The sequence below is a fragment of the Stenella coeruleoalba genome, assembly GCF_951394435.1.
Source record: "Stenella coeruleoalba genome assembly, chromosome: 15".
NCBI lineage: Eukaryota > Metazoa > Chordata > Mammalia > Artiodactyla > Delphinidae > Stenella > Stenella coeruleoalba.
The window spans coordinates 69,305,081-69,320,654 of NC_137161.1; the positions used below are offsets into that span (position 1 = coordinate 69,305,081).

Sequence of the window (15,574 nt, forward strand, 5' to 3'; positions counted from 1 at the left end):
AAACATTCAATTTTTTATCTCTTACTGGTTTCCAGGTACTATGCAAGTCATGAGTGATGCAAAAATAAAAAAAAGACACCATGTTTTCCCCTGAGAAGCTCAAAGCTTCACAGAATAAATGACATTCTTACTCTCCATTTAATGATAAGTAGTTTTCCAGGTAAAGAGAAGGTGAAAGAATTCCAAGAAGATAGACTTTTATATCCTAGGACCCAGCCACAACCTTACTAAGGTAGTTGCATGGAGTTAGAGTATAAGGTGTGTAAGAAAGAGTGGTGATAACGTTTGTAAAGTAGTTCAAATGGTGATGAATAGAAATTAACAGATCTTAAGTGATCTTCAGTTTTTGTAAGAATGACTCTGGGTACACACACGGAGAATGAAATGAATTTATTTATTTTTTTAAAAAAAGAAATGCACATTTAGGATATGATATTGGTGACCCGTTTCTGCCATATGAAGTGGAAACTGAAAGGGGAGGGTAGACTGTGACTTAAGAACAACACCTATATATAGATGCCAACTAAAAATTGTCGCTTGCCATCTACCTCTACAAGGATTAAATCATGAGCTCCTGCAGCTGCTGACCTTCAATATCCCCCTGAAAGGAGTTCAGGATGGAGATCAGGGATGAGGCACTCTATGCTCTGGGAAAAACTGGCAGAACAGGTCTTCAGATAAATATTATCTGGAGAATATCTTTTGAGCCCAATTCTTGCATCTCCTCATGTCTATATAAGCACTAAAATCATTAATGGTGACATCTGCTCCTTGTGACTAGTAGTAACCTTTATGAGACTAGCAGCAGCCTTCTGCAAAAATGTGTGTTTGATTGCATGTACCCACCTTCACCAAAATCACATATACACTGACCTTCCGCCCTACCTCTTCAGAGCAGTTTCTCAGAGATATCTGAAATCCTGTCTCCTGGGCTCTAGTCCTCATTTTGCTCCAAATAAAACCCAACTTACAACTCTCACTTTTGTTTTGTTTTTGTTTTCAGTTGACACAGAGAAGGATAGTAGAGAGACAGAGAGAGAGTTATAACAATATGTGTTGCTGACTCTGGTTGCAATTCTGTTCTTAGAGGCTGTGGGATTCCCTAACACCCTTATGGAAAACTCTCCTATTTGAATAAGCTGGTTTGATTGTAAACATATAATTTTATAATTTATGATCACACAATACAATGCTGTAGCTTTGTGTTTTATTAAACAATATAATTTAGCCAACTTTCCAGGTCAATAAATGTAACTCTACAAGGGCTGTATTTTACTTTGATAAACATACCACAATTTACTTAACAAGTTCTTTTTACTAATGGATATTAAGTTTTCCAATAGGTTCATTCCCTCAATGAACATCCTTGAACATACTTTTAAAAAATACTTGCACAATTATCTTCTCCCCTTAAAGTCTTTAAGTTACATTGATGGTCAAAAGATATTTTCATTCAAAATTATTTACATATTGTCATACTTCCCTCCAAAAAAATATATTAGTTTGCACTTTCTTTAAGAGTGATTGTGAAATGTTTTGTCTCCAAAATTATTACCACCATTAGATTTTGTAAATAATTTCAATATTTACAATCTGGTGGAAAAATTCATGTTACATTTTAAACTTTGAATTTATTTGATCACCAGTGAAAATGAACATCACATATTTATCAGTGATTTGTATTTCTTATTTTGTGAGTTGCCTCTTCATGCCTTTTGGCCATTTTTGATTTGGGAGTTTATATTTTATCATTGATTTGTAAGCAATCTTTACATATTAGAACATGCACTCTCTATTATCTGAGTTGCAACATTTTTTCCCACTTTGTACTTCGTTTTCCTTTGATCTTTGATCTTGTATGTACATGTATTGGAGGAGTGCAGGCATTTTTGAAGCTTCTGTAGTCAAATTTCTCAACTTTTAATTTTTTCCTGGATTTCCTGTTTATGAAATGAAAGGCAATAATTTTCATCCATATTTTACTTTGGGACTTTAATTTTTTATTTTTCAAATATTTGATGCACCCTAGTTTCTGACTTTTTGGATTTCCCACCCACAACCATTTGTTCCTGAAATTCTTTTATTCTATCTCTATAATATCTTTGGATGTATCCCCTGTTCCACCTCCAACTTCCTTACATTGGCCAAGAGCTCATTATTTTTGGCCTACGTTTACTGTAACAGCCTCCTAACTAGTCTCCCTACTTCCAACCTGAAAAAGCACTCCTAGGGGACATCCAGGAAACATTTTGATTTCAGCACAGTCATTAATTTTTTTCTGCAAGATTTCCATGGAAGATACTAGCTTAAGCAGTTTGAACTACTCTACAATTTTCAGAGTGCAGCTCTGGCCATATTTTTAAAATTTTTTCAGAATTAGATTAAAATCCTACTGGGATCCCATACTTCAGAAAGACAGGAAGTTTGGTGTTGACTTGTGTTGAATCTTCTGACTTGAGACACAAAACACTACTGACCATTTAAGTAGCCCTCAGAGCAAGAGGGATTTCTATAATTTGATAATATTCCCTCTATGACAAAGACGTTTACCAAATACTTGTGAACTCCTTCACATTTCCAAGCTTCCTTGCAGTTTGGTTTGAGCCATGTGATTGCTTTTTGTCAACAGGCTGTGAGCAGATGTGAGATGTGACATGTCCAAGGAGAAGCTGCAAGAGCCAATATATGGTTACTCCATTTTATTGTTTCCCTCTGCCATGAAATTGTTTTGGTCCATATAGAGGCACTTTATTCATCCTGTGACGTATACTGAAGAAGATGTGGTCCAGAATTGCATTCAACTCACAGTGAACTTGAAATAGGAGTAAGGAACAAATCACTGAGATATAGGCATCTTTTCCTTCTAAGGCATAACTCAACCATAATTCCAAGAGACCAAGGCAGAGACTGCAGGTCCTCTTAAAGTTTAGGCTCTGAACTAGGCTCTGCCTAGGATCTCAGTTTCATCCTTGATATGGTCTTTTCCCGGAGGCCATTTCTTGTATTGACATCTTTCTGCTGTCTTGAGAATGTGAGAATGAGAAATAGTTTTGTTTTTGAACCTGTGGGTCCTGGCTCCTTTATATTCCCTCCAAATTGTTATTGAAATCAAAACTAAAGAGTACATTTTTAAGCTCATTTCTTTCCATTTGCACTTTATTATATGTAGCTAAACAAAATCAACAGGCAGTTTCAACATTCTTCCTGGGAATCTCCTTAGCTGAATCCATAAATTTATTACATATAGTACAGTGTCACTTCTATATTCTGGTGATCAAAGAATTCAAAGACAAGCTCATATTCAAAAGAGGAGGAAATGGTTGTGGGTGGGTGTCAGAGAATTTGTGGTTATCTTTCATCTGCCATAGTCCTCTCTCTGGCCACAGATGCATTCCTCTCACATGAAAAACACACCCATTCTCTTCTAAGACTACCCAAGTCTCACCCCTTCATGGCATTGATTCAAATTCCAGGATATTATCATCTAAATCAGGTCCTGGTATAGATGAGGCTCTTTGGGTTTGGTCCCTTGAGTATGGTTCCTCTTGACCTGAAGAACTTTGAATTAAAAAACTAAGTTATTATCTCCTAAATACACCTAACATGCAATAGAAAGACAAAACAGACACTAAAAAGGGGGAAATAGGGTGCACACAGCAGTTGTTAGTCTAAAGCAATTCAGCCAGGAACATGTTGTTGGTTCCTTGATTTAGGCCCCAGTTTTACTGCCCAGTAATCATTTTCCATGGCCCTTGGTTATACAGTCTAAGAACATTCCATTCCATAGGAAATCAGTCAGGTATGCAGCTGAGTACCCTTCTCAGCCTTCTTCCTGTAGAAAGTTGGAGACCCATAATTTTATGCTATTTCCATCCCTTTTATAAGTTCCCAGTGCTTCCACAAATTTAATTATCTTAAATATTATGTGAGTTTCCTATAAATAGTAGTAGGCTTCACTCCATTAGACAAAAACAACACTCACAGATCTCTTCGTGACAGGCTCTCTCTGACTTCATGTTAGAGTCAGAGTGCTGTGAAACAACACCTTAAAAATGTTTAGAAGACTTTTTGTCTAGTTGAGAGTCTGCAAATCATGCCTATAAATCTTTCTTTAGTATTAACAAAAGATCTTGGTCTCATGCTTGAGATGATCTTTACCTTGAGGCCATTTCCTGTATTGAAATCTTTTTGCTGCCCTGAGAGACTGGGAATGAGAAATAGTTTTGCTGAACCTACAGGTTCTGACTCCCTTATATTACCTCTAAATTATTATTGAAATTGAAAACTAAAGAGTTTATCTCTTTCCATTTATAGTTTTTTTATATGTAGGTAAAGAAAATCAACTGGCAGCTTCAACATTCTTCCTGGAAATCTGTTTTCCACATTACCTCAGGCAACAGTGTTTCCAAACTTTTCACCATTAAGAAGGATATATATCCTCTTCAATCTCTAATAACAAGTTCTTTACTTGACTTCAAGGAGTCAAGTTCACTAAGACTCCTTGAGGCTCTTTGAGTTCTTGTCTACAACTCAGTCCAAAAGACAATATCACATATCTTAGTGTTTTGTTTTTTTTTTTAATGACAACACCCCATTCTAAGTACCAATTTATGATCTGATCATTTATTGTTCTATTACAAACCACTTCAAAACTTATAGGAATAAAACAAAAATAAATTTATTATGCTCATAAGCATTTGAATTGGGGATTCAGTTAGGGTATAACAGGGACTATTATTATTTGTCCCTGATGTATAATGCAGCAATAGATAATTAATGATGTTATTCTACCCTTTCTCATGATAGTATGTAGAGCAGAAAACTTTTCTTTTTAGTTCATAAGTTTAGGGATCAAGATGTAGAGATCTTGTGCTTTGTGCCTAATGCCATGATTGAATGGGACTTTCAGGTAGACTCCTTTAAGGAGTGTGTGTATATGTAGAAGGAAGAGAGGTGAATATCCATGAAAAGAATGGTGGACTGTGGAACGTAGCATTATATTCACAATATTTCCTATTTCTTCCTCTGGGAGAGGATTATACTTCTCCGCTCTATTGATACCTGATAGACCATATAACTTTCCTTGGCCATGAAATTTGAGAAGTGAGGTGTGCCATTGTGAGCAGGAGTTTTATAGTCACCTTAGAATTCTTCCCTTCTATCTCTTCCCTCTGCCATGAGAGTGGTATGTCCTAGATAAGTGTTGCTTCCTCAGCCTTGGACCTGGAGTGAAAAATATGTGCAGCAGCTGATTCATGAAGGACATGTTGTGAGCCAGAATTCAACATTTATTGCTGGAAGCCATTGAGATTTCACGGCCACTTGTTACTGCAGCATTACCGAACCTAAGCTGACTCATATAATGGCCCTCCAGACCTCTCTTTTTCTGTTGCAGCGATTACAGAGACTGCCTGCCTGGCGTGAGTCCCTGTGTAACTATGGGCAGAAAAGCCCATGTGGACCTTCACCAGATTTGTAATAGAAACAATAACTCAACATTTTTTTTCATTAGCCTCTGAGATCTGGGAATTATGCTTTAAAAAAAAACAACTGCAACATAAATAAGCCTATTCTGACTAATAAAGACCTCTCTGAGTATTAATCCTATCTTTGCTGAAAGATGTGATATTTGTTCATGTGGATTTTTGCACTAATTTTGATTTTTTTAAAAAAATATTGCATTAAAATAATATTTGTCTTGATTACTGAGTCTTGGGGGACACCCTTAAAGTTTGCACTGATGTGAGTGTCTCACTTTCATCCCCTTAACCATGGCTCTGCCCTGAGGGGATGCAGATGAATACAGTTTTGTTCTTGAAGGCCACATGACTTGACCTTATAGATCTTGTATCCAAACGCATTATCTTTTGCCTCAAGTTTAGCATTCATTTTGCTACAGTGAAACAAACAAACAATTCTAGATCCTTTTCTTCACAAAAAGAAATCATCTCCTTGTTAAATTTCATTTGGGTATTCTGGGATAAAATGTTGAGAAATGATAAAAATCTGGAATTCCTTTCCTGTAACTCCAGAGCATGATTTTACTCCAGTTTAGTCTATAAATTAACATGGATTATGAGCTTGTATGGTATTTAGCTTTATGATAATTACTATTTGAATAGCTGATAAGAGTTAATTTATCCTGAAGACAACTAGAAATAAAAGAATAATTGGGTTATAAAATTAAAGCAATAACATCTGTAGTTTCTACTACATTGAACATATTTGATGTAGAGAATATTTCAATTAGGCTGAAAAAAAACCTGTGAATGCTTTTTCACCTTTATATTCTTCCTCAAAAGATAAAAAGGCCTAGCACACAAAAGATAATTAAAACGTGGAAATTTTCTTAACCTCTGGATATTTCACATTTGTTTAGAGAAAAGTATATACTCTTGACCTCACATACTCTTACATGACCTGTTATTGCTGAAGTGAAATAAGTGGTTAGCTTTCTGTGAGGTTAGTTTAGCAGTATGAATGAGCAATTTCTGCATGATTGATGGCTTTACTTAAATTGGACAGTCATGGATTCCAATCAATTCCATTAATAACTCTCTGTGACTTTGGGTACGTTGCTTAACCTCTCTGAATCTCAGCTTTCCTACGTATATTCACTCATGATTTTTTTAAATTGAACTGTAGTTGATTTACAATATTGTGTTAGTTTCATGCAAAGTGATTGTTTTATATATATATATAACTGATTATTATATATTTGTATATTTTTCAGATTCTTTTCCATTATAGGTTATTACAAGATATTGAATATAGATCCCAGTGCTATACAATATACCCTGTTGTTTATCTATTTTATATTTGGTGGTATTTATCTGTTAATCCCATACTCCTAATTTATCCCTTCCCACCATTTCCACTTTGGTAACTGTAAATTTGTTTTCTATGTCTGTGAGTCTGTTTCTGTTTTGTAAATAAGTTCATTTGTACTGTTTTTTTAGATTCTACTTATCGCATAAGTGATATCATATAATATTTGTCTTTCTCTGTCTGACTTACTTCACTCAGTATGGTAAACTCTACATGCATCCATGTTCCTACAAATGGCAATATTTCATTCTTTTTTATGGCTGAATAATATTCCATTATACATATATATATATATATATATATATATACACACACACACACAAATATATATATATATATATATATATATACACACACACACATACCACCATCCATTCATCTGTTGATGGACATTTAGGTTGCTTCCATGTCTTGGCTATTGTAAATAATGATGCTATGAACATTGGGGTACATATATCTTTTCAAATTAGAGTTTTCATCTTTTCTGGATATATGTCCAGGGCTGGGATTGCTGGATCATATGTTAACACCCATGACTTATTGATTAAACCAGTGTGAACTGCTGGCCTTCTTTGTTTCAGACACTCTGCTGAACACTGCAGGGAATGGAAAAGATGTAATCCCTGATCTCAAATGACTTATGATGAATATGGACACACTTCTCCACACAAGACAAAATTTGGTGTTACATGCAAGTGGTATAAAAGAAAGCAGGCATAAAAAAAGAAGGTAGGTATCGCTTCCGTTTGAAAAGAGTGGTATACCAATGTGGGGAGAAGGAGTGGGAAAAAGTTTGCCTTGGGTATAGGCAACTATAGAAAATGCAAAAGCAATAATAAAACCAACATAAAATCAATCTGCTTTCTATTTTCACTGTATGCTGGCAATTCTAAATAACATCAGTGATAAAATACTTCTCTCTTTTGGAGCTGACCATTCCTACCCCTTATTAGAGCACCACCCGGGGGGTTGAAGAAAGGATTCAGAAAGGAGGTTGAAGCCTGGCCTTGAAGCATAGTTAAGGTTTATGGAAGAAATGTGGAAGATCTTTCAAGGCAGATAGGGTTTAAAGTTGGGTAGAGGCCAAATTTCAGAAAAACATGTCTTATACTTCATAAGTCTTGCTCTACAATGAGTATAGTATTTAAAATCCAATCATTAATATTTAGAGGGAGTTCACTGTTAGCTCTTTAACATATGCATATTTATTTTTAAGTGTAATTAACTGGCTAGAAGAAGAAATATATGTGAGCTGTAATGCCATATAGTGAAGTGTGGGAAGGAAATCCAAAAAATAGGGTATATATATATATATATACACCTGATTCACTTTGCTGTACAGCAGAAACTAACACAACATTGTAAAGCAACTATACTCCAATAAAAATTAATTAAAAAAAGAATTGTTATGATTACTTTGACTTGGAGAAATAGGAAATTGTGAGAAAAAGGAAAGCTTTTAGATTTGGAAGTGTCCTCTTGAGTGTAGAGGCAAGTCAAAACCTTGCACTCAATACCATCAGCTTCTTTCTTTGTTTTCTTATTCCTAAATTGTTTTCATTAATCAAGATAAAATGGTTGACTCAATAATAAATAGGCTTCTACTTCTAATGTGTTTGACTTAAGAGTTAACAAGACAGTTAGGAGGTGAATTTATATTCTGATATATCAAACTTGGAGCATTTGCACCAATGATGGATAACAGGTGTAGAGTAAAAAGATGGTGGAAGGCAGAAACCTGGTCATAGTTGATATGTATGTATGTGTGTGTGTTTCTTTAACTTATTAATTTAACTTCAGTGCACATTATTCTTGTTCAGCTATTGCCTCAACTCTAGACCTGACATTTTGGTCTTCCTCTTGAAAAAGCTACTGAAGTCAGTGGCCCAGCCATAGTGAAGACATGGTCCAAGAGGAATCAGTAACAAACATCTTTTCTACTGTCAGCTATCACCATCCCAGTGGAGCACACCTTTGGCATTTAGATAAGGGATGGTGGATGGGTGCAACTCCAACTTTGTTCTTTGACCACCCTTGGTTTCAAGAGCCTGGAAGTAATGAACACTTAATTTATCTGTTTGTGGGACTAGGTTAGGAAGCACTGAGTAATCCAGTTCACACTCCCTTATTCCTTGAGCTAACTCAGGGACCATCTGAAACAGATGACAAGGAAGAGTGGCATGTCCTGAAGGGCATGAATGATTTGGCATGGTTCATACACAGAATGCTCATGGTGCAGTTAAATGAGTCCAGAGAGTAAGCTGGGGAAGGATGCATGTAGGGGAAAGATCAGAGGAGGCATATTCTAAGGGGTTTTGTTTGAATCCAAAGGCAATGGGGGCCTTTGGAGCATAAAAACCAGTGGATGGTAGAGAATATTAGCAATGTCAACATATTAAAATGTTAGGAAGACTTACCCAATGGTCTGATAGATTACAAAAAGAGTAGGCATGGTTGACATTTTTTTTTTTTTTAATGACAGGCTTTCATCTGATAAGATTTCCCTATGGTATTGCCTAAGATAGGTGGAGGGTTGAGTAATCTACTCAAGTCCCCTGGGAATACAAGGAAAGACTTGACAGATGGTATCTGGAGAAGGCCATCGCAATGGTTGACATATCCATCCCCTTTTCTGTCAACATAATTAGGATGTGCTTAGATTCCAAAGATTGGATTAGATTACCTGTAAAGACAACTTTTAGCTTCATAAAAAAATACTTCCCTTAAATTTCTTCCATTCAACTACAACGACTGAATTTATACTTTTCAGGATGTAGAGCCCATTAGTTTCCCTAGACAAAAGCAAAGCATTCCCATTCCCCAACCATTTACAGTATCATCAAACACTCCTTAGTCCTTCATGCCCTCTTTTGAAAGCTCCTGTGCATTCCTGAAAAGGTGCATTCATGGCTGTATTGGTGTGTTTGCCACACTGTATGTATTGCCATGGCTTTTGCCCCGGTACAAAATCAAATTGGCCAGTTTTATGTGCTTTTGGATGAAGTAGCTCCAGTATCAGATTCATTACATTGTATTTACCTTCAGAGGAGCTACCTTGTGGGCTAATTCCTGAGAGCATAGCATACAGTACAGCCACTGCTGACTAGCATCTTGCCTAGTCACACAGAACTTTTCTAAAATGACCTATAAACACATGAACTATTTCTGCATATGATGTCTTCCCCATCTTTTCCTGCTCCCTAGGGTCCGTGTATGAAGGAGAATACTGTCTTAAAATGCAATAACTTTCCATGACACTTTATTATTCTAATAGCCATAAAATTACCAAATACTGCATCTTCTATTTTTCTGCGTGGTAGCTAGGGAAACAAATTCATGTGCACACCTTTCTTCAGAAAGCAAAACTGACTAAAGGTCAGAGGTTTACCCTTTTATTTTAGTTTGTTTTGGTTTCATTTGGGATTTATCCTGTTGTCACTCTCTTCCTTTGTGACCCACAGCATCAAAGTATAAAGATGGTCAATAACTAGAACTGAAAAAATTCAGATGCATTAAATGATATGCAGAAAAGGGCTGATATCTTTTAAATGTCTCCACTGAAAGTTTTAACTTTATTCTCCCTGGAAGGAGGGTTTGGGGATTCACACATTCTGTATTCCCATTTTTAACAATCCAAGCTATCATGTTGATACCAAACTAAATTACCAGGACTTAATCACTCTTAAAAGCCCATAGTGGATCCTCATTGCTGTAAGAACATCCTGGACTCAATCTTCTCAGTTTCAGCTCTTTCAACCATGAGCCATTGACCTCAACTCCTGATTACTTATCCTTGTAACACCCCATGTGCTTTCAGGCCCATATACCTTTCTACCATCTATTCCTTCTGCCTGAGATACTCTTCAACTTAGTCCTTTGGAGCGAGACTATAAACTCTGTAAGTCAGGGATCATGTACCTACAGGGCCAAGCCCACAGTTCTGTGTATAATAGATGCTCAATAAATGTTTGTTTACTGACTGCCTCACCCAGGGCAAAAATTATCTCTTTCTTCCTGAATTATGTCTTTTGATAATTCTTTCTGTGAGTGTCCAGAAGGGTCTACAGGTAGTATATTATTTTAATCATTGTATATTTGAAAATGCCTTTGTTTTTCCTTTACATTTAGCAAGGTAGGATATTATAGGTTATGGTTATTTCCCCTCAGCACTGTGAAGATTGCCTTCTGGCATTAACGTTTGTGGATGAGAAGTCTGCTGACAATGTAATTATCATTCCTTTGTTGGTAATCTATTTCCTTTCTGGTAACTTAAAGACTATTTTTTCTTGATGTCCTTAAATTTCACTAGGATGCGTCTGGATGTGCATTCATTTTCATTTATTTTACCTGGATTGGGTGCGTCTTGCAGCAAATCTGGAAAATTCGCAGCCATTGTCTTTTTAAATGTTTCTACACTGCCACTCACTTTATCCTATACTTAGAATTTTTCTATTAGATGTATTTTGGAGACTATCAATTTATTCTCTCTGTTTCTTAATTATTGTTTAATGAAAAAATATTTCTATTTCTCTGCATTTTACTGCACTCTCAGCAGTATTTTCAATTCACCAATTCTTTTTTTTTTTTTAATTAATTTATTTAGTTTTGGCTGTGTTGGGTCTTCGTTTCTGTGCAACGGCTTTCCCCAGTTGTGGCGAGCAGGGGCCACTCTTCATCGCGGTGCGCGGGCCTTTCACTGTTGCGGCCTCTCATTGCGGAGCACAGGCTCCAGACGCACAGGCTCAGTAGTTGTGGCTCACGGGCCTAGTTGCTCCGTGGCTTGTGGGATCTTCGCAGACCAGGGCTCGAACCCGTGTCCCCTGCATTGGCAGGCAGATTCTCAACCACTGCACCACCAGGGAAGACCAACCAATTCTTGCTAATTACATCCAGTCTAGAGTTTATATCATCTACTGATTTAAAAATGTTAAATTTAAAAATTGTTTTCATTTCCAGCATTTCTAGGAGACACTTTTTAATATATGTTTTATAACCATTTGTGTCCCCTCATAACTTCTTGGTTTTTTAAAAGTAATGTTATTTGCTACTTCTTCCCTTTTTTCTTTCAAAGATATGGAACATTAATTATTAGATTTTCACTTTTCCCCCCAGGTGTATTGACATGTAATTGACATATAACATTGTGTTAAGTTTAAGGTATACAATGTGTTGATCTGATATATGTATACATTGCAAAATGATTACCACCATAGTCTTAGCTAACACCCCCATCTCATCATATAATTCCCATTTCTTTTTTGTGGGGAGAATATTAAGATTTACTCCTTTAGCAATGTTCAAGTGTATAATACAGTATTATTGGCTACAGTCAGTATGTTGTACATTAGATCCCCAGAACGCATTTGTCTTATAACTGGAACTTGTACCCTTTGATCAATGTCTCCCACAACCCCCATCCCCTCCCCAGCTCCTGGTAACCACAGTTCTACACTTTGTTTCTAAAGCAAACTTCAACCTTTTTTTTTGGCTGTGGGATCTTAGTTCCCCAACCAGGGTTTGAACCCCGGCCCTCAGCAGTGAAAGCACAGAGTCCTAACCACTGGACTGCCACGGAATTCCCAATTTCAACTTTTTTAGATTCCACATATAAGTGATATCATACAGTGTTTGTCTTTCTTTGTCTGACTTATTTCATTTAGCGTAATGCTGTCAAGGTCCATCCAGGTTGTTTGCAAAGAGCAGGATTTACTTCCTTCTCATGGCTGAATACTTTTTCATATATATATGATGCGTATCCCACAAATTCTTTATCTATTCAATGAAACTGTTCCTCTCATCCACTGTGGTGCATCCAAACTCGTATTTTTTCCCCCAGCAGTGTGCTGGAACCTCTCCTCTTGAAACCTGGACTTCCACAAAGGCTCTCTCATTTGTGGGTGATTATCTAAGATAGTGTTTTCTGGGGGCTCACGGGCTGCAGTTGAGAGGGGCTGGAGCCAGTTCATGGGCCACAGCAGGGTCCACAGCCAGGACCAAGGTCTACTTACCTATTTTTCAACACATGGGTTGGTGAGGCTCCTCTCAGGTCTTATGTGATGCTGGATCCCATAGGTCCCTAAAGGTACTTCTGTCCATGGATGGATGCCGAATCTTTGTTGTTGGCTGGGGGGAAGGGGGACAACAATGAGGGGCTTCTTATGCCACCATGATGCTGACGTCATCCTCTGGAACATAATTATTTTAATGTTAACTTCAGATTATTCTATTATTTGCATTATTGTTATTTTCATTAATGATTACTCATTGTTGATTGTTCATTATGGATTCTATAGGATTTCTTGCCTTTTTTTTTTTTTTTTTTGTCCACACCGTCTGGCATGCGGAACTTCCTTGATCAGGAATCAAACCCGTGTGCCCTGCATTGGAAGTGTGGACTCTTAACCACTGGACCACCAGGGGAGTCCAGGATTTCTCTCTTAACATTAGATCTCACTAAATATTTTATTATTTTGCATTATTGTCTCAACTTCAGTGAAAACCTCTTTTCCCCTCCTCTTTTTCTCTGTGCCCACTCCTCCCTACTTAACCAGTTTTGCACCTGGCTCTTCATGGCCCCTGGTCCAGAACCCAGTTTTCTCTTATTGGATTAAGGTACTTGTTGATAATATTGCACTAACATAGATGCAGCTACTGAGCCGCTGGACTGCTCGTCCAAGTTTTGGATTGAGGCTGTATCTACTCCCTCCTGCCCGCCTCGCTCTCTCATTGTAGTAAGTCTCAGCTTTTTCAGCTTTCTTTCAGAGACGGGAAAAGATAGTCTATCTCCTGGGCTCGAGCAGTAATCTTGGCTCTTGTCCCCTTCCTGTCATGGGGAGTGTTCAGTCTCCATTTCCTTGCAGGAGCCAAACCCCTGGCCGCCTTTTACTGCTCCAGGAACCCCTTTACCATCTTCCGTTTCTGATGACACAGACTGGAGGGTAGGACTTTTATTTTGTGGTTACAGGAGAGGTTGATTTTTCCCCTCTCTCATAGGATACGAATAAGGAAGCCTGTTGCTCTAATTAGTATAGAATGTCATCTTATTGCTGTAAAAACCCATCTTGTGCCCACAAAGAACTTTTGTATTAGGGCAATGTGTCAAACACACGAACATATCTTTTTAATCTTTGTTTTTTTGTATCATATGTGAATGTGCATCTTTGCTAATTACTTTTTATATTTTGTCATTTGTTGCCATGTATTTGGAATAGCAGTAGGGCTTCAAGACACCTACCTTATAATTCTCCCTTGACCAGAAGTCAAGCTATACATTTTCAACTCCACTTCCTTGTGTGGAAGCAGTGGTGAACTGCCCAGATTCCCCTCAGGACTAAAGCACTCATTCCTCAGCTGCTGGGAGTTTTGGCTGCAGACAGCTCACAGCTGAGTCACTCTGCCAGAATTGTTTTCAGCTGAAGGGAGTTGCCTTGCCAAAAGTTATAGCCTTTCCTCAGGAGCAGTGAAATTCTAGTGACTGATCAAGTGAAGGCACACAGGCCTGGCTTCCTCGCTTCAATTCAGGATCATGACAAAAGGCCATCCCCCCTTCAGAGCTCCCTGTAGGACAAGCTCAGGCCTTTGTTGCAACTGCATTTCTTTTTTTGTTTTTTTTTTGAATTGGGGACAAAAAATGCTTTTTATTTATTTATTTTTAGCATCTTTATTGGAGTATAATTGCTTTACAATGGTGTGTTAGTTTCTGCTTTATAACAAAGTGAAATCAGCTATACATTATACATATATCCCCCTATCTCTTCCCTCTTGCATCTCCCTCCCACCTATTTCTGTTCAACTTCTTCCTTTTATCAGTTTTGCTTCACTCACTTCTTTCCAGGTGCTAATTCCAAGAGCACCTCAAGTAATCTCCATCTCAGTAGTCTGTGTCTTTAGGGAACTTTATTTAAGACTCTGCTCTATGGGTGGAGAATATCTAGGTCTCCCTAAAGGCCTCATCCAGCTGCTTCCTCAGAGTAGACATTCGGGAATGTGCATGGAATAAATCCATGAATAAAAGCAAAGTTAGTCAAACTTGACCTGCTCAGTTTTCCCAGGCTACATAATTTTTTCTGATTTTGCTAACAAAACTTGGACCTTCAAAGTCTGAGAAATTAATCTTGGGCCTAGGTAAGGCAACATTCACTTACTCTGCAGGTTTCTATTTTAATTGAACTTTAATGTTGCCTGGATGAACCTAGCATGGTTGACACTTTTGTAATACATTGGAAGATGAATTACTTGCACACAGAGTATTAATGTGGGAGGTGCAGGCAGATAGCAGTGTGATCAAGAACTGAGCATGGGCTGTAAATCGAAGTTAGGCAGTAGAAAGGAAAGGCAGTGTTGGAAAATAGTAATAATGGTCATTCTTTTTCAGATGTCACTGGGGTTGGGACAGCATCATGGCTTTACCCCTCATAAAGCTGACTCAAAATCTTTGCTGGGGACTCGCCACTTGGACTGGCAATTAAGAGCCTCCAGGCAACTTTCATCTCAGAGGGCACATTAAGTGGAGCCTACTCTCTGTAGGGAGGGAGTATAGAGAGAGTGATTGATGGGGAGGCCCGCATCTGGAGAAACAGTGTGGTGTGGTGAGGTGAGGAATTTCCTGAATGTGTTGTCAGGTGCTTGAGAGTTTTCCATGAGGATATTTAAATAGTACATTGCCATGTTGGCATTAATAGTAATTAAAATATAAGCATGTCCTGGATCACCCAACAATGGTTTACCTATTGTGTCCTATTTCCCA

At 37.6% G+C, this 15,574-nt stretch overlaps 1 long non-coding RNA gene across 1 annotated transcript in view; it reads left to right on the plus strand.

Annotated features, from left to right (window-relative positions):
* The window catches only part of LOC307198712, a 236,786-nt gene that overhangs the window by 109,128 nt on the left and 112,084 nt on the right, over positions 1–15,574 (plus strand). The window contains exon 3 of the long non-coding RNA XR_013831676.1: positions 7,410–7,557. This is a non-coding gene — a long non-coding RNA (uncharacterized lncRNA). The remainder of the gene's footprint in view (positions 1–7,409; positions 7,558–15,574) is intronic.